Here is a 20,811-nt window from a genome sequence, read left to right as displayed (position 1 = left end):
ATTCCGTGTTAAATTTGCTTGTATTTTAGCAATTAGTATCCTTGTTTTTACGTGGGAATCATGTAAGGGTAGTGTGTGAGAAAGTGTGAAGAAATGTTTAAGATTGAGCAATGATGCAGAGACTCGCAGCTGGGACTCGCTAGTGACTCGCGACTGGCAAGCTGCCAGCTATAGCACACGAGTGAATCGTGTGAGAAGATGAACAGTTACAACAGCTGGAGCACTACAGGACAAAAAGTCCAATCTGGCTGTTCTATTATCTCATGGCTTGAACTCGCGACTCAGTCAAGTCGCGAGGCCAAGCCACTAGCAAGCCCTGTTTTGAAAAACTTGACTCTTCGCATTCCACTCTCATCCCAGTATAAATACCCCTTATACCTACGAAATGTAGAGAGCTTCTAGAGAGAATTTTGAGAGAGAAACCCTAGAGAAAAACAAGATTGATTCATCCACAATCTTCACATAGAGACTCTTCAAATTCCTCTACTCTCGTCCTCTCCATTGTTACATCCTTGAGAAGTTCTTACCTAAATATTTTTCTCACCATACCCATATCTGTGAGAAGGCTATTTGGTGTTTTGGGAAGCAATTAAGAAGGGACCAATGGTTATTGGTTGATACTATAGGTTATAGAGAATCCGGCAAGCTAGAAAAGACAAAGGTTCAGCGTAATCTCATTAGAGCAAGAAGCTTGGAGGGTTTAGGTACCTGGGTAGATTAGACTTGGAGGGTCTATTGCTGTTCATGTATTCGAACTTCATTTTCTAGTGGATTATTGACCGCTTGGAGGGCGGCAGAGAGGTTTTATGCCAAGGGCTTCTGTTTCCTCTTTGATAACACATCGTTGTGTTGTCCTTGTGTTTGCATCTCTCTTCCCTTAATCTTTGCCATTTAATTTCTACTGTGGATGTGATTTTATTTGATTTAGATTTTTTATCAATTCTAGTATAAGCTTATTATCATTTTCCACACATACATTGTTTGATATAAAGCTTGAATTGGTATTTTGTATATTGGGGGTCTAGTTGTTCATAGTGGTTTAACACAATTTAAACTTTCATTTGATATCAAAGTGGGTACACTCGCTATGGTTTTATCACCTGAGTGTGATCCTAGACCCCTTGGCTTGCTATGGCAAAGGCCAATGTAAAGTGGACTAGAGGTGTTTGTGATAATGACTCTTAGAGCATGTTTGAGGATTGTTCTAGTAGTGAACTTTTAGAGTTATACAAGTTAAAGAAACATGCCAGAATTTTTATACACATGCTGAAATCACCAGTTCATAGAAATCATGATGTTCATAATAGGAAGTTCAATGGTCCTAGTTCAAAGATTTTTTTTAAATGACTCAAAGGCCCAATGCCCCTAGTCTAAACACTTTTTGATTTTTTTTTTTTTTGGAAGATTTGGGAATCTTGCTTTTTTTGGATTTTTTTTAATATATACGTGAACAAAGTACATCAAATGCTACACGGATTTTTAGAATTCAAAGAAACATAGAAACATGGAATAAACAAACAAACTTTAAGCTTAACCATGATATTACAAACCAAATGTGGAGTGAGGCAAAGTTGGGCCACTTGCTTCTTCTTGGTTCATTGAGGATGCTTAAGACTTGGTGGGCTTGAACCTTTATTATGATCTTTTGGTATTTGCTTGAAATGGCTTGGGTTTGCACTTGGAAAGCTTGAACCTTGATTATGATCTTTTGGTATTTGTTTGAAATGGCTTGAACCTTGATTATGATCTTTTGGAAGGCTTGAACCTTACACTTAGAAGGCATGCATCTAATGAGCTTTTGGCCTATGATGTTGATCATGTGTATACACCTTTGATGGGCTTAAGTGTTGAGCTTAGACTTATTCAAGAAACAAATTAGGCTTCCATTTCAAGTAGAGTTCAATCATAGGCTTTTGGGTTTGAGTTCATTCACAACATACAAGGTTCAAGCAATTATGATGGGCTCAAGCGTTGGACTTGAGTCATCATGGTTCAAACAACGCCCAAACAAATGCATAATGAAATGCAATTTACATGAATTGACCTAAAGGTAGGTTCTATAGGTCGTTACGACATGGGTAAAAGGTAGATTAAAGGTCCCCACAAGCTAGGACGTCGTACCTCTCAACTTGTGACGCTAAGAGCGCCGCGTTGGTTTGAACGGTATAGTTTGTCTCTATGAACCACCATGGCATAACCATGATGATCCTTGTTGCAGTGGGTGGTAGGTTCACCGCTGAGTATGTGAGTCTTAAGAAGACCAAAATCCACGGCTAATATTACCGAGCTTTTGGGCTTGTACACAAATAAAAAAAATTTATTCAAGCAAATAATGCATAACATGCAATATAATGACATATTAGACATATTATATACAAAAATAAATAAACAAACAATGACATGGTTAGCCACTATAATCTAATTGAAACTTAGCCCTCAATATCCCCAGTGGAGTCGCCACTGTGAGAGACAGCGCCCTTGGCCCGTTTTTATGATGTTGGGCCAAACCCACGTGAATAGGTAGAGTAGTGTAATTGCCTCTCAAAATGAAAGTTCGACTAGTTATATTTTCCCCTTTAAATTAAGGGTTTTACAAAGGAGTCGTCACTTATTTAATTATTGGGATAAATAAGAAAACCAAAATTGAAAATTTTCTCATTTTATTAATTTTCAATTGAACTTACATTAATCATAGGAAAGTTACATGACTTTGGTCCTAGATACAATCTAAGATAAAGTACATAGTTTTGTTTCCTAGTTACAATCTAGTAATTGAAAATTACAAGGATAAACATTGGTCTATCAACCCTTAATCTAAGTTCGGAGGCTATGTACAAGGTGGGAAGGTGTTAGGCACCCACCTTACCTGGTGAAACCGGTCTTCTAGACTATGGTGGCTAACATTCATATCACATCATCCAATATGTTATCAATTAATTTGCATGTTGAATTTAAAGTGTGTGATAAACCCTAATTCCATTTATTAAACATTTCATTTGGATTAAAAAATAAATTCTAGTGAATGTGTGTAGATGGTGATATCATAGATTCAAGAATTTAAAAGAATTGTTGACCAAACATATTTTTCATGTTTTTGATATGGATTTAAGATCAAAACTAGTGTTATACATGAACATGTAATGAATAACCAAAAACATGTAAAGAACATTTAAGAACAATTAAGAACATTCAAACATATTCAAATAAATTTAAATGATTATTACCATGCTTTCATCTTAAACTTTCATCATGGTAACACAAAAAACAATTAGGGAAATGGATTATACCTTCATGCAAGATCTATATAGTGGAAGAGGAGACTCTTGAGGGAGGTCCTAAGGGTGGAGGAAAAGAAAAGTTAGGAAAGGAAGAGTGAGTCTCACTTAATACCTTGAGTGTCAAAAAGACCAAAATATGACGAGACTACTCAACTTCGTAAAACTCAAGAGCGGAGAAGAGTGGGGGTTTTTGTCTTGGAATGAAGGAGAGGGGGGGGGGTTTATATAGTAGTGGTGGAGAAAATATAAATGGAAGACCATTTAATGAGAGTTGATAATCATGAACGTAGACCTCATTTTAGCATTTGGAAAATTCTGGTGCATTAAATGTGGAGATTGGTGAGAGTGAGGAGCAAGCAAAGTTCGGTTTTCCCGTAGCTACTGTAATAGCCTGTAGAGGCAATTTCAAAAAATCATATCTTACTCAATTCTGATCGGAATTATCTCATTCTTGTACTTAAATTGAAGCCCCAGATGTCTAGTTTCTAGGAAAATTAACCTTATTCACAGAGTCAAAATATTCTGAGAGATATCAATGAAATGGTGAGCAGAGGTCATTTGTTAGAAAACAATTTCAGCACAATTAGCAATAATAGGTCCCAAATTAGTTTCCAGTTAACATTAATAGGCTCCAATCACTCTCATTTCAGACCTAATTAGTTGCAAATTTACCCTAATTAAAAGATAATTGAACAAATTACTTATTGAGTGATTAATGTTTAACTATCTAGTTAATTAGGTGTGCAACCCTACCATAAAATGTAGTCTTAACCAATCAAATTATGACACATCATCGATCTTAAATTGATTATTCTTATAATCAATTGAAATCAATTGTTCATAATCACATATAGTCGGACTCAATTTGTGATAGTGTATCTCAGCCATTGAAATTTGATTTGATGATAACTTTCAATCTGGTGGTCTGATTAGGGCTTATGACTAGTTGATTTGATCGTTACAACATCATGATCATTTTGGTGAAATGAGATTAAGAATCTAATGACTAGAATCAAGATGCATATTTCCAAGGCAAAATTACCATTTTATCCTCTAAGTGAGGTTAAATGCAGGTTTCAAAATTAGGTGTCAACAAGTGGTTATGTTCTGTTGTTTGGTGAGCATTTTTGTGTTGTTTGGTGAGCATTTATTTGTGGATTTTAATGATCAAATCTTTCCTTATTTTGCATGGAGGGATTAAGAGGAAAGTTTTTCAAGTTCCAAACCGCTATGAGAATATTAGAGTGGAACCATCGGGGTATTTGCAACGCCTCGACAACTAGAGCTCTTAAAGCTTAAATAAGGAAGACAAAGCCTGATATTATCTTTCTATGTGAAACGAAGGCAAATGTGGGTCGCATGGAATTGACGAAGGGAAATATTTGTTTTTTTGATAAAGAAGTAGTTGAAGCAAAATGAAAAGCAAAAGGGTTGTGCTTACTATGGAGGAGTGATGTTAATGTGGAAGTAATCGAATTCAACAAGCACTTGATTGTAGCCAAAGTTAGTGATAGTCTGTGATTGGTGCTTCATAGGATTTTATGAGCCACCATATGTTTAAAAAAAAAGAAAAAAAAAAAAAAAAGAGGAAAGCATGGGAAAGTCTAAATGGCCTGCTGGAAACCATTCCAGGTCCTTGGATATGTATGGGAGATTTCAATCTGACCATTAGTGATAATAATAAATGGGGTGGTACAAGAGGAGGTCATCAACCCTAAGCTATCTGAAGGATATTATGTTTGAGCTAGGTGTAGTGGATCTTGGTTTCTCCAGCAAAAACTTTACATGGTTTTGGCAGTAATGGGGAAAAATAACAATTAAGGAAAGGCTGGACAAGGGCATTGCTAGCATTTCTTAGAGGTTAGTATTCACAAAAGCTTGCATTAGAAACTTGAGAGCCATAAATTCATATCATAGTCCTATTATCTTGGAAACCAACCCCCAAGATATTTTTGCTCCAAGACTATTTCATTTTGAGGTTGCTTGGATTAGGGATCCCAAGTGCTACAATGTAATTGACCAAGCTTGGAATGAAGAAGTGAGAGGCACTGAATTCATGAAGCTTTATAAAAAACTAGATGCTACCCAAAATGCTTTAAAGGTGTGGAATAAGAAAATTTTTGGCCACTGCCGAACTAGAATTGATGAATTAATCCAAAAGGATGATGGCACTAAAGAGAATTATAGAAGAGAAACTGATTTACAAAATGAGTTAAATGAATGGTTGTTTAGAAGTGAGATCCTATGGAAACAAAAATCTCGAGAAATCTAGCTAAAATGAGACAAGAACTCCAAAATTTTCCATTTGTCAACCATCATCCATAGAAGAAGAAATGCTACTGATGCTGTAAAATCTGAATCGAGGAGATGGATTACTGATAGTAAAGAGATTAAGGAGTTCTTCTTGGAGAGCTTCAAAAATCATTTCACCGAGGAGACAATGGACTTTTCCCCAGAGCTTGAGATCTAATTACCCCCCTGCATTTTAGTGGAAGAAACTAAGGAAATTAGTAAAATCTCCACCCCATCAAATATTAGGGACACTTTGTTCCAAATGCAAGACTTAAAAGGTCCAGGCCTAGATGGTTTCCTAGCCATCTTTTACAAAGTGTACTGGTCAATTATAGGAGAGGTTGTCACGATAGCTATGATATCCTTTTTTTTTTTTTTTTTTTTTTTACAAAGTGTACTGGTCAATTATAGGAGAGGTTGTCACGATAGCTATGATATCCTTTTTTTTTTTTTTTTTTTTTGAATCAGGTAGAATGCCTTGTGAGGTGAATTCTTCTCTCATTGTATTCATCCCAAAACCTCAAAATCCTTCTTCCTTCAACAATTTTAGACCTATCAGTTTATGCAATATTGTATATAAAATAATTGCAAAAATTAGTGTCTAGATTAAGGCCCTTACTTCATAAAATGATATCTCCATGCCAATCTGCATTCATATCTAGAAGATGCATAGCTGAAAATCAAGTTGTTATGCATGAATTGATTCACAGTTTTAAAGCAAGAAAAGTAAAATCTAGTATGATGGCCATCAAGCTAGACCTTTAAAAAGCCCATAACAGTGTTCATTGGAGTTTTTTTTTTTTTTTTTAATAATGTTTTGATTAAATTTGGCCTTAGTGGGATTTTTGTTAGGTGGATTATGGAATGTGTCTCCTCTGCATCCTTTGAAATTTTGATCAATAGGGGTAAGTTTGGACAATTTAGGCCTGAGAGGGGTTTGAGGCAATGAGACCCATTATCTCCTTATCTTTTCATTTTAGGGCAAGTAGTATTGTCTAGAATTTTGGAGAAGGAGTTTGGTAAGAAAAACATTAGTGAGGTGAAGGCCAATATTAGGGGTCCTGTCATTACTCATGTTATGTATGCAGATGATATTATTTTATTCTTAACAGCTTGTAGAAAGGATGCTCTAGCAATCAGTGAATGCTTGGATAAGTACTGTACATGGCTAGACCAACTTATAAACAGGGGGAGATTTGGCATATTTTTCTCCAAAGCCACTCAAAAACAAAGTAGCAAGATCATCAAACAAGCTATGCAAATGAAATCTCTCAAAAAGACTCAGTTTATCTTGGAGCTCCTCTATTCATGTCTAAAGCACCTACAATAGACTTCAAGTATCTACAAGATAGGCTTGAGACAAGATTAAGAGGTTGGAGAAGCAAAAGCTTATCTTAGGCCTGTGGGTGCACCTTGATAAAATCGGTAGCTCAAGCTATCCTAACATACTCTATGACTACTTTTGATATTCCTACAAAAATTTGTGATAGCATGGATGCTCCAACTAGAAGATTTTGGTGGAAACTGGAAAATATTAACGGAAGATACCTAGCATGGAGAGCTTAGGACAAATGGAGCCAACCAAAAAGTAAGGGTGGTATGGGATTTAAGAAGACCAAGGCAATGAACAAAGCTCTAGTTTCCAAATTGGCTTGGATGGTGGTCTCCAAAAGGGACAACTTTTCCATGAATGTTCTAAGATGTAAATATAAGGTGAGAAGTGATTGGTTGAGAAAAGACCCTCTTAAAAAAGCTTCATCAATTTGGAAAACTATAGAAAAATCAAAAGCTCTCATCTCAAAAGGTGCTTGCTATCTAGTTGGTAATGGGGACTTCGTTAATGTTTGAGTGGACCCTTGGGTTCCTTGGTTACCTGAGTTCAAACCAAAACCTAAGAGTACAAACATTATCTAGGATCCACTTATGGTTTCAAGTCTCATAAACCATGATTTACACTGTTGGAATAGAACCATGCTTCGAGAGTTGTTTAAGCCTAAGTCTATTCAAGCCATTTTGAGGATTCCAATCCCTTTAAGTCCAAAGCTTGATGAAGTAATCTAGGTTAAAGAATCTAAAGATGTATTTTTAGTGAAATTTGCATATAGAGTAGACCAAGAGGAAAATCCCACCTCAATTCCACTTATTGTTCCTTGGCAGAAGATATGGAAGCTAAAGGCATCTAAGAGACTAAAGATGTTGCTTTGGAGAATAAGGTCAAATTCTCTACCCACCAAAGAAAACTTGATGCTAAGATTAGGATCCAATGATATTTTCTACCCTTTATGTGAAAGTAAGGTGGAGTCTTGTTTTCACCTATTCTTTAAATGTCCTGTTGCCACGACAATTTGGCTTGCTGGAAGGTGGGATTTAAGATTAGATACTTCTCCTTTAAACTCATGTGAGGACATAATCAAAGTGGTGACAGAACCATCAAAGCACTGTTATATGGGCAACAATTCAAGAAAGAAGAAACAGTTAGGCTTTCTTTGTATATGGCTTTCACCTTGGATGCTATTTGGAACTTAAGAAATCAAATTCTTCACAATGGTGGCCAAGCTAACATTGTTATTATTGCCAATAACATTGACAATATGTACCAAGAATTTATATCTACAATGATTAATGGAAAGCCTTCCATAGTAGCTGGTGAATTGAAGTAGTGGGCTCCCCCTGCTTTAAGTTGGATCAAATTGAATATAGATGCTGCAATCTCTCATGAGTGTTCTACTTTAGCTATAATACCTAGAGATGAGAATGGAGAAGTGATCCCAGTACAGCTAAGCCACATGATTTATGCTCTCCCTTACAAGTTGAAGCTACAACTATTCTATGGGTTTTTCAAATTGCTCTTGAGAAAAATTGGGTGTGAATTATTGTGTAGAGAGATGCAATAATCTGCTTTGACTCGCTAGCTTCTATGAGCTCTAATGGAAACCAAGTAGACTATTCCATATCCTCCTTGATCAGAAATAGTTTAGAAATTAGTAAGAGTTTTTTGAGTTGCAATTTTTGTTGGATTAGTAGTGTTTGAAATGTTGTAGTCCAAGATACTGCTAAGCTAGTTGGTAGTATTAGAAAGTCTTTTTCTTGTAATAAGTTCAATCTCTCTCCTGTTATTGCTGATGTTTTTAGGGATTATTGTACTCCTTTTATTTCTTAATTTTCTTCTAGTTATCCAAAAATACACACACACAAGTCCTAGTTATCCAAAAGTTCCTTTTATGTTCATTTTTTTCCTCTTTCCTAACATCCTTTAATTATTAATTTATGTATTAATAAAGAATGATAACATACTTTCTCAAAAAAAAAAATGTTCATAAAAGAATGATAGCACACTGTTGAGAACAATTTTTTCACACCACATGGCTTTATTTCATTAGCAACCTGCACCACATCAACATTATCATGGATTTTGGGAAAAACTCTTTTAAAGCCCAAAAAAGCTCATATTCACACAAAAAGGCGTCAAAGCCCATGGTCCAAAACCCATGGCGATATTATCTCATCAAAGCCCATGGTTCAAGCTAGTGGCACATCTCATTTTCAACTCATGATCCAAGCTCATGAGTCTCAACGGGGGAATTTTCTACGTTGTGATTTGGAGGGCCAAGAAGTATGTTCAATAAAGCTCCAGTGGTTCAAAGTTGATAAAGGAAAACATGTTGCTTGTCATGTCTTCCCCATTTCCCTGAACTCTGACGGGTCAGTGTGCAATAGGTAACCTTTGGTAAGCCTCTCATATCACATAATACTTAAAATGATAAAACTCCCCATGCTCTTTACATAAAAAATTAATGTTCATCATATAATATAAGTTTAAAAATGTAATCATATTATTTCATATAAATTATACTATTATTTTTATTTAAATCAATCTCAAGCACATGGCTAAATCTATATTAATATCTCATATCTAGCATTAAATGCTTTCCTTGCTTTCCAAGATTTGATCAAAACAGAAAAAACCATAATTACATCTCTAAAATTTCATCCAATATCAACCAACTAATCTATTACTTACCAAAATTATATATGAACTAAACATATAATTTTCCAAAAGTGGAAACTTAGCCAAAAATACCAACAATAGCTCTAGCAAAAGCTCCAACAACTCCAACAAAAACTGCCTTAACTCCAGCGGAAGCTGCAATAGCTCCAGCAACAGCTTATGCTACTGACACATGTCCAAAAGTAACATATCAACCCAGTAATGTCCAATCCCAGCAGCTTGCTGTCATACCCAAAGAAGCAAGGGTCCTATAAAAGAAATCATACCATTTTAAGTTAAGATCCTTACCCTCCCGCTGCAATACCAGAAATAGAAGGATCCCATAAATGTTATTTTACCATTTTTAGCCAAACCATGAATTTAATGCTAAATATTTTCCTCTAGCAGAAGATGTCATTTAGATGACATCATCCAGCCGCTACTGTTATAAAGCTGACAGCTCTAACAGCAGCTCCAACAGCATTAAAGGCTCAAACTTTCTTCTTTTGGCTAAAAGCCAAAAACCTACTAATGAAACCACTTACTTTTTCAAAGAATTTTTCTTATTTGCTAAATTTCCCTTCAACTAATTCTAATCTAGTTACATGCTTGGCTCTATATGAGGAGGACCAAGCCACACACTAAGACACCATCCATCCCTCTCTCATCCTCAACATTCTGAAACTTCATTCATTTTGCTGCAATATCTTTAAACATCTCCATATCTTTCTTCATCTCTCTTACAAAATCCCCCTTCTTAGATAACACCTATTACACACACTACTGCCCATCTCTCCCATCCTTTAATATTCTGAAACTTCATCATTTTGCTGCCCAAAAACAATTCTCCATCTCCTTCTTTATTTCTCATACAAAATCTCTTTTCTTAGAAAGCAACGTAACCCATGATATACACAAAAACCACTCTAGCAACAACTATAATCACATGTACTTACTATTTTTAATCTCAATATCTCTCATACTTCCCTATATTTTACAAACACATCTCTCACAAAATATCCATACATACTTCTCATATATCTTTGAACTCCATGTCTCACAAAGTAATTATATACAAAATCCATATTCAACAAAGTATCTACATATAATTCCTATACGTATTACAAACACCATATTTCACAAAACAAATATATTTTTTTACCATCTTCATACATCTTAAAAGATACCAAACACTCTTCTAAGGACATATTACAAATGCCCTTCTCATGGAAGGCAATATCACTACTAAAAGAGTATTACATGGGGAAAATCATTTGAGTGTGATAAAAAGGATAAAATTAACCGACCTATGCACATGGCTGGACATATTCTCTCTCCCTCCAATTGCACCCATTTTTTCCCCTTCAATCATGAAGTCACCATGAAAGGACTCATAATATCATACTGTACTACTGGACTCATTTTATCATGCTGCTGAAAATATTATAAGTCCATTGATGTTATACGGCTAGAGCCACAAACTATAAAGATAAGTCATTATATCTTTATTTCTATATTTACATTATTGAATATATTTTATTTTATTATCATTGTACCGCTGTACTTAAATCATTATGTCGCTGGAATGTTATCAGCTTACTAATGCTATATAGCTGGGGCCACAAATCATATAAGGAATAAAGTGATGCTATACTGCTAGAGTCAGAAACATAAGAGATAAGTCAATGTTTTCTTCATCTTTGAAATTACATTATTAAGTATATGTTAACCCATTATTATTGTACCGCTAGATACAAGTTACTTTAATATCATCTCACTATTTAATAAAACATGGTCTCACTAATTAATGAACATACATATTAATAAATTGATCTACCACCATTGGAAAAATATTATTCGGATATGAACCACTGCTGGACATATATTATTCGGACATAAACCACCGCTAAACATATATTATTTGGACATACACCACCGATTGACATATATGATTTGGACATAAAACATTGCTAGGCATACCTTATTTGGACAAACCTTATTATATTGGACTTGAACTATACCACAGTTGGATATGAACTATTAGACTCATCCCATTATTGGACTTATGACACTTAATTAATTACTTTCTAATATTGGATATCACTTAATAAACATAACAATGATGTTCAACTAATCATTTAATCAAAGCTATCATACTAGACATATTATATTTCAACCATTATCGTGATTCTAAGACTTTGGGCTTTATCTATTTTGTAGGCTTAAAATGCACCAGAAGACATTGGTCTATGCGGCCCAATGTTGGGTTTTAGATTGGACTCCCCAAAACAAATTCGGGCCTAGCAAAGTCACACCTCCAGTAGAAGACACGTGGCCATGCACAAAAAATTGCCCCCCACATTATAGCGACTCCGCTGGGGAGTCATAAAGTATAGGCTTGTCATGCCTCCAAAAGTCTAGAATCACATATCATAAAGGAGATCTCAACTCCAACATATCACATGCTCAATATTTCTTGATCCAACAACTCATGGAGCTGAGTCATGACATTATTATGTTCAAGATGTTTTGTGAAATACCAAGCCACCTATCTCTCAATTATTTAAGCTACCCCAAGTCTTGCAACCTACTTATTGCAAGCTTATAGCCCCCATGAGGTGAAAAAAAATAATTATTATTATTATCCATCATCCTAGAAACCTCTCTTTTTGCTGGAATAAATTATTATTATCCATCATCCCAGCCACGGGGGGCTCCAGCGGTAGAAACCCCTCTTACCGCTGGACATATTCATTTCTCTAGCCATAGAGGGCATCAACAGAAAAAAGCTAGAAACCCCTATTTTTGGTTGGAATAATTTGTTATTACCCATTATCCTAGACACAAGGGGCTCTAGCGGTAGAAACCCCTTTTACCTCTGGACATATTCATTTCCCCAGCCACAAAGGGCATTGTTAGGACATATGTGATTCATGTTAAGAACATATGCCAACATTTTATGTAATTGGCTAATCCTTTGACAAAACGCACTTTACTTGTTTTTAGGTAGATCTAGAATGTGTTTAATGCTTCAAGAAACAAGGTTTCAAGTTTAAGTGTTAAAGCCATGCAAATTTGTCCAAGAATCAAGTGAAAAAGTGTTATTTATTAAATCTCGACAGCTAGCTCAACTAGTACCTATCTAGGTTTAAAAAAGTTGTTTAAGCTCGAGGCTCGACAGCTACTCAACATATAGGGTATCTGTCGAGATTTATGAAAAAAAAATTTCAGTTATGATTTTCATCCAATCTGTGAGTATTTGTTTGGGCTTTCTTTTCTCACAACCCTAAACATATAAAAGGAAATTTTGAGGATCGTCAAAGTTTACGCACAGTTGAACAAGAGTGCAATTCCACAAGTGTGAAGAAAAGTGTGACCAAAAACCTAGTTTTGCCCCAGTTCTTATTTCTCTCGAAGAAGCTACTACTGTGTTTGTACACCATAGGGTTTTATGACCAAGCAACTTCATGATCTTCATCGTCTAGATGAACTGAAGAACTTTGTAGCAAACATCCTTCTCAAGTTGGTGATTAAATCACATACTAGGATCCGCACAATTGGTTAGTCACGTACTAGAAGCTGTGCATTGAAAAGGAAAGATTGTCACTACAAAACAAGTCCAAGTGGTTATTGGGGTAAGGGTTCAACTGTACGTTGTTATAAGGTATTGGGATTCCTTTACTTGTAACTGCTTGTTTTGATAATAGTAGATTCTCGAGAGTGGTGACCTTAAAATCACCCGGTTGGGTTTTTGCCATGTAGTTTTTTGCCATTCATAAACAAATCAATGTGTCAATTTAATTTTCGCTGCATATTTAGTTCAATTGGTGATTTGTTTGTGCTGCCACGTACATTGCATGTTAATTTGATTAATTAATAAACTTGGCTAATTAATCAATTAATATATCATAAGGGGTCAATACATTCTTGGCCTATCAAGTGGTATTAGAGCAGACACACTTTGATTAGGGTTAATCTTTATTGTGTGATCCATTAACTCCTGTTTGTCATGGATAAAGGACAGTCTCTTATTATACCTCCTTTATTTGATGGCACTAACTATGCATACTGGAAAGTATGCGTAAGAGCTTTCTTGCAGTCTTTAGATGAGAAAGTGTGGCAAGCTGTGAAGATAGGTTGGACCAAGCCTACGGAAGCGCTGGCCATCTGGGATGATTCAAAGATCAAGGTAGCAAACTTCAACAATAGGGCATTGAATGCTCTATTTAGTGTAGTCACGAATGAGGAATTTAAGAAGATATCCTCTACTGAAACTATTAAGGAAGCATGGACTATTCTCCAGACAACCTATGAAGGAACCAAGGCAGTCAAAGATTCAAAACTTCAGAGGCTCACTACCAGCTTTGAAGAGATCAAGATGGAGGAGGATGAGTCGTTCGATGATTTCTATGCCAAGCTCAAGGACATAGTGAACTCAACTTTTATTCTTGGGGAAATCATTCGTGAACCCAAGATTGTAAGAAAGGTGTTCAGATCTCTACCTGAGAGATTTCATGCCAAGATCACTGCGATTGAGGAATCAAAGGATATTGACAAAATTCCTTTGACAGATTTGGTTGGCAATCTGCAGACCTATGAGTTGGGTTTGACAATGATCGGGAAATCGAGCAAGAATAAGAGCATGGCATTAAAGGCCATGAGCAGTGATATTGATAAGTCTTCAGACGATGAAGATTCTAAGATGAAGTCTTACATCACCAGGCAATTCAAGAAGTTCATAAAGAATGCCAATGCAAAGGGCTTCGACAAGGACAATAGACAGTCGAGTTCTTCTCAGTCTAAGAGCCAAGATAAAGGGAAGAAAGATACTAGGATGGTGGTTAGTACACTGTTCCCTAAGGACCAAAGTGCTTTGGGTGTCAAGGTTTCGGTCATATGAAACAAGAGTGTCCTACGTATCTCAAGACCATTAGGAAACCATTTACTATTTTTGGCAAACCATTATTTCAAAAAATCCAAAATCACTTTACAAAAATATTATATCTTGCTCAAAGCCCAAAGTTAATAATCTTTGGCAAAATAGATTTTTTATTTTTTATTTTTTATTTTTTATTTTTTATTTTTTTAACAAACACATTATACTTGAAGCCCAAAGCTAATAACCTTTGGCAAATTAAATTTCCTAAACAAGTATATAAGCTAATGAATCATGACAAATATTTATACCATATTATCTATCTTATGTAATAACACCATTCATTTTTCTAAAACCCATGGCAAACATATATCAAGCTCATGGAGAAATGTGAGTGTGTGTCACTAATAATTAAGCTCATAGAAATTATATTCAAAACCTATGGCAATTTTATTTATTTTGCAAAACCATGGAAAATATTTATAAAAATCCATGAAAAATTATATTATCAAAGTAATTACTTATTCAATGATTATAATAATCAAAAGTCCATGGTAATTATCTTAAACCCCATGGCAATTATTATTTACCTTGCTATTTCACAAAAACACATAAAAGGCTCAAATAAAATTATATTATTTCATTATGATAATTGGCAATATCTTATCAAAAACCCAAGGTTATTAATACTTGGAAAATACTATATTATAAATATTTTCTTTTTTGAGAATCTATATTATAAATATTTGAAACCCAATAATGAACAATTTTCTTTTACAAATTATATTACTAAGCTCTTAAACTCATAGCTATAATTCATACCATGTTATAAACCCATCGAATCTATTTTATAAAACCCATGGTAACTATTTATGTTATGTAACAATATTTATTTTTCCAAAACTCATGGCAAACATACATCAAGCCCATGGAGAATCATGAATTTTTGTTACTAATATTTAAGCCCATGGAAATTATATTTAAAACCTATGAGAATTATATTTAATTATTTATTTTATGTAACACTATTCATCTTTCCAAAACCCATGGCAAACATATATCAAGTCCATGGAGAATTATGAATATGTGTTACTACTTACTAATATCTATGACCATAAAATTCTTTTTAAAACATATAGCAATTATATTCAAAACTTATGACACTTACTTCATATTTTATTATAAATCCATGGAACTTACTTCAACAAAACCCATGGTAATCATTTATTTTATGTTACATTATTCATCTCACTAACATTTAAATCCCAAATACTACTTGACAATATTTTAAAAGCGCAATATCATTTGGCAAACATCATCATAAAATCTTAAAAGTCCAAGACTAATAACACTTGGCAAATAAATTATTTCAAATATCTTACTAAAAGCCCAAAGTTAATAATATTTGGCAGCATAAATTTCCTAATAAATATATGTACTTATCTATACAACAAAATTTATAAAAAAACATAGTAACTATTTATCTTTTGTAACACTATTCATTTTTCCAAAACCTATGGCTAACATACATCAAGCCGATGGAGAAATATGAACTTGTGTTACTAATATTTAAAACTCATAAAGGTCATATTTGAAACCTAAAACAATTACATTCATGGCAAACATTTATCAAAAGCCCATGGAAAATTACTAAAGTAATTATTTATTCTACAATTATACTAAATAATAAAAGCTCACGATTCAAGTTCATGGCGGAACTCTTTCACTCCTTCAGGATGCTATACAGTGAAGTTAGGTTCAAAATTTCTAGCCGAGGAGCAATATAGAAGCCAACAACCAAGCTTTACCCATAATGGCAATGGATTATGGAAGATGATATGGGGTCTCTCTATTCCACCTAAGGTACGTAACTTCATGTGAAGGGCTTGCCAAAACGCCCTTCTTGTTAAGTACAACTTGAAACGGCGGCACATTCTGAATGAAGATACATGTGAAGCATGCAAGATGGAGGTGGAAGACATATACCATGCATTATGGGGATGTAATCAGCTCGCACAACTATGGGGATCCATTCCGTCGTTCTCCTTTAGACAATTTAAAACTTTCTCATCAATCCGAGAACTGTTGATGTTCACGTATGAAGAATGGAAGAATGTTGAGCTTATGGTCTCAATTATGTGGACCATTTGGCATCGTCAAAACCAGATAAGAACCTCAGCCAAAGATTACCCGTTGTCACAAGTAATCCATGTAGCTTCACAAGCCCTTACCACTTTCCATGACTCTATTTCTGGCACCTCAAAACAGAGCCGAAACTGTCCACGAACTCAGATTAGGTGGTCTCCTCCTCCGGCAGGAAGAATTAAGGTAAATTTTGACGGTGCTTTATTCAAAGACATAAGGAAAGCTGGCATTGGAGTGATTGTTTATGATAGTACCGGGCAAGCAATAGCCTCTCTGTCCGAGCAAGCTAGTCTTCCTTTTTCTCTAGAAATAGTTGAATCAATGGCTGCAGCCAGAGCATTATCCCTTGTACAAGACCTGGGTATTTCCTCATTCGTATTGGAAGGAGATTCAGCTAATGTCATTAACACCTTGAAATCGGAAGAGAAGTCCCTCTCTACCTATGGTCACATACTCAGCTCAGCAAAGTCCATGTTAGTGCCAAACAGTTGTGTTTCATTTTCACATGTTCGCCGTTTCGGAAATAATGTAGCGTATAACCTAGCTAAACATGCTAGACATGTTAAAAGTTTTTCAGTATGGACTGAGAATGTTCCCCCACACTTGAATTATGTATTTCTCACCGACCATGGCTAATTTTTCCTAATAAAAGTGATGTCTTCTTTCTCAAAAAAAAAAAAAAAAAAAAAAAAATTCATGGCAAAACTATTTTATCAATGGAATTCAATCCCATAATCAAAGCCCATGGTTCAAGCCCGTGTAAAATTATTTATCAAATCCCAAGCCCAATAATGCTTGGCAATATCTTATCAAAAGCCCAATACAACTTGGCAATATTTTAAAAAACCCAGGATTCAAGTCCATGGCAAAGTTATTTTACCAATGGAATTCAATCCCATAATCAAAGCCCATAGTTCAAACACATGGCAAATATTTAACAAAGCCCATGCAGCTAAGAAGAAATAGCTAGCAATTTAGCAGTGATACTTGCCGCTAATCTAGCTCATACTATTTTATCCCTGGAACTCATACCAGCCATACCTTCCTAGAAGCTTCCAACAAAAAAGATGGAGATCCAATGCTCTCAACTATCATCATCTACTCAACAATCATTAACACATTCAACAAGTCACAAAGCCACCAAGGAATGAGGAACCATTTATTTAAATCAAGAAAAGATTACTCCAGAGATAAATGAACACATATCTAGCAGCTTGCTTGGACAAAAAAATCAAGCTCCTTATGGTTGGAAGATCTCAACTATCTCTTTGCTATAGAAAAAAAAATTGATCATCTCAACTGCTAGATATGCCATGTTCTCTTTCACTAAGGAGTCCAAATCAAAACTCTAGCTGCTCATATTCAGAATACCAACAGTATTGTAGTTTACACAGACACCTCCAGCAGTCAGACTTCTAATCAAGCAAATTCAAGATACAAGATCATTACCACAAGTGTCTGAGCTATTTCAAATATCAAAATGCCAAGATTCCTCCGCTGAACTTGTTAAGGTGCTTCCTAGATTCCTCATCTATGCTTATCCAACGCCTCTACACACTCGGGGGCTTGATTCATTGATCCAAAGGTTCCATTTATGGGGGCTACAATTGGGTATTGATCAACAAAGCTACTGCTCCATCTATGGAAGTTTCATCTACATCAGTCTGCTACTGCTATACCCTATGAGACAGCCAATGCAGCTCACATGTCTAGCAGTACCGATTTTATTAGTCCAACAGTAATATTAGCATGTTACTGTCAAATCTAGCACATCATCTCCAGTGGCCAACAACCTTGGATTCACTAATTTACAAAGTCTTCAAGAAACGTCTTCACTCGTGCATGTCTTTGCAAAACTGCAGTAGCTCCAGCAGCAACTTAGGCTACTGACACATGGCCAAAAGTAACATCATCAACCCATTAATGCCCAATCCCAGTAGCTTGCTGCCATACCCAAAAAAGCTAGGGTCCTATAAAAGAAATCATACCATTTTAAGTTAAGATCCTTAGCCTCCAGCTACAATACCAAAAATAAAAGGATCCTATAAAGGTTATCTTACCATTTTTAGCCAAACCATGAATTTAATGTTAAATATTTTTCTCTAGTAGAAGATGTCATTTAGATGACATCATCCAGCAGCTACTGTTGTAGAGCTGACAGCTCTAACAATAGTTCTAGCAACATTAAAAGCACAAACTTTCTTCTTTTGGCCAAAAAAAAAAAAAAAAAACCCCACTAATGAAACCACTTACTTTGTCAAAAGCTTTTCCTTATTTGCTAAATTTCCCTTCAACTAATTCTAATCTAGTTACATGATTGGCTCTATATCAAGAGGACCAAGCCGCACACTAAGACACCATCCATCCCTCTCTCATCCTTAACATTCTGAAACTTCATTCATTGTCATATCTCTAAATAACTCCATATCTTTCTTCATCTCACTTAGAAAATTTCTCTTCTTAAATAACACCTATTACACACACTACTACCCATCTCTCCCATACTTTAATATTCAAAAATTTCATCATTTTGCTGCCCAAAAACACATCTCCATATCCTTCTTTATTTCTCATACAAAATCTCTATTCTTAGAAAGCAACATAACTCATGACATAACACAAAAACAACTCCAACAGCAATTATAATCTCATGTACTTACTATATTTAATCTCAATATCTCTCATACTTCCCCATATTTTACAAACACATCCCTCACAAAATATCCATACATGCTTCTCATATATCTTTGAACTCCATGTCTCACAAAGTAATTATGTACAAGATCCATATTCAACAAAGTATCTACATATAATTCCTATACGTATTACAAACACCATATTTTACAAAACATATATATTTTTTTACCATCTTCATACATCTTAAAGACACCAAACACTCTTCCAAGGACATATTACAAAAGTCATTCTCATAGAAGGCAATATCACTCATATTTGACTAATAACTAAAAGAGCATTACATAGGGAAAATCATTTAAGTGTGATAAAAGGGATGAACTTAACCGACCTATGCACACTACTAGACATATTCTCTCTCCCTCCAGTTACACCCATTTTTTCCCCTTCAATCATGAAGTCACCATGAAATGACTCATAATATCATATTGTACAATTGGATTCATTTTATCATACTGCTGAAATATTATAAGTCCACTGATGTTATAGGGCTGGAGCCACAAACTATGAAGATAAGTCATTATATCTTTATTTCTATATTTACATTATTGAATATATTTTATTTTATTATCATTGTATTGCTGTACTCATATTATTATGCCGCTGGAATGTTATCAGTTTACTAATACTATACAGTTGGGGCCACAAATCATATAAGGAATAAAATGATGCTATACCGCTGAAGTCAGAATCATAAGAGATAAGTCAATGTTTTCTCTAACTTTGAAATTACATTATTAAGTATATGTTAACCCATTATTATTGTACCGCTGGATACAAGTTACTTTAATATCATCTCACTATTTAATAAAAGATGGCCTTACTAATACTTCATTAATGAACATACATATTAATAAATTGATTTACCACCATTGAACAAATATTATTTGGACATGAACCACCGTTGGACATATATTATTCGGATATAAACCACCGCTGGACATATTATTTGGACATATACCACCAATTAACATATATGATTTGGACATAAAACATTGTTGGACATAGACTATTGTTGGACATAATTTATTACATTGAACATGAACTATACCACAGCTGGATATGAACTATTGAACTCATCCCATTATTGGACTTATGATACTTAATTAATTATTTTCTAATATTTGATGTTACTTAATAAACATAACAATGATGTTCAACTAATCATTTAATCAAAACTATTATGCTGAACATATTATATTTCAACCATTATCATAATTCTAAGACTCTGAGTTTTATTTATTTTGTTGGCTTAAAATGCATCAGAAGCCATTGGTCTATGTGGCTCAATGTCGAGTTTTGGATTAGACTTTTCAAAACAAATCTGGGCTTAACAAAATCATAACTCCAGCCAAAAACACGTGAACATGCACAAAAAATTGCCCCCAACACACGCTTTTTTTATAAAAAAAACTATTAATTTATGTTCCCAATAGACAAATTGTACCATATGAATGCTAGTAATGATAATTCATCCCAAAAAGAAAGTAATAATGATAACAACTTTGCTTATGAACTATGAGCAACAAAAGAAAAAA

Source organism: Quercus suber, unplaced genomic scaffold (genome assembly GCF_002906115.3).
Source record: "Quercus suber isolate HL8 unplaced genomic scaffold, Cork oak 2.0 scaffold_188, whole genome shotgun sequence".
Lineage (NCBI taxonomy): Eukaryota > Viridiplantae > Streptophyta > Magnoliopsida > Fagales > Fagaceae > Quercus > Quercus suber.
This window is presented reverse-complemented; position numbering follows the sequence as displayed.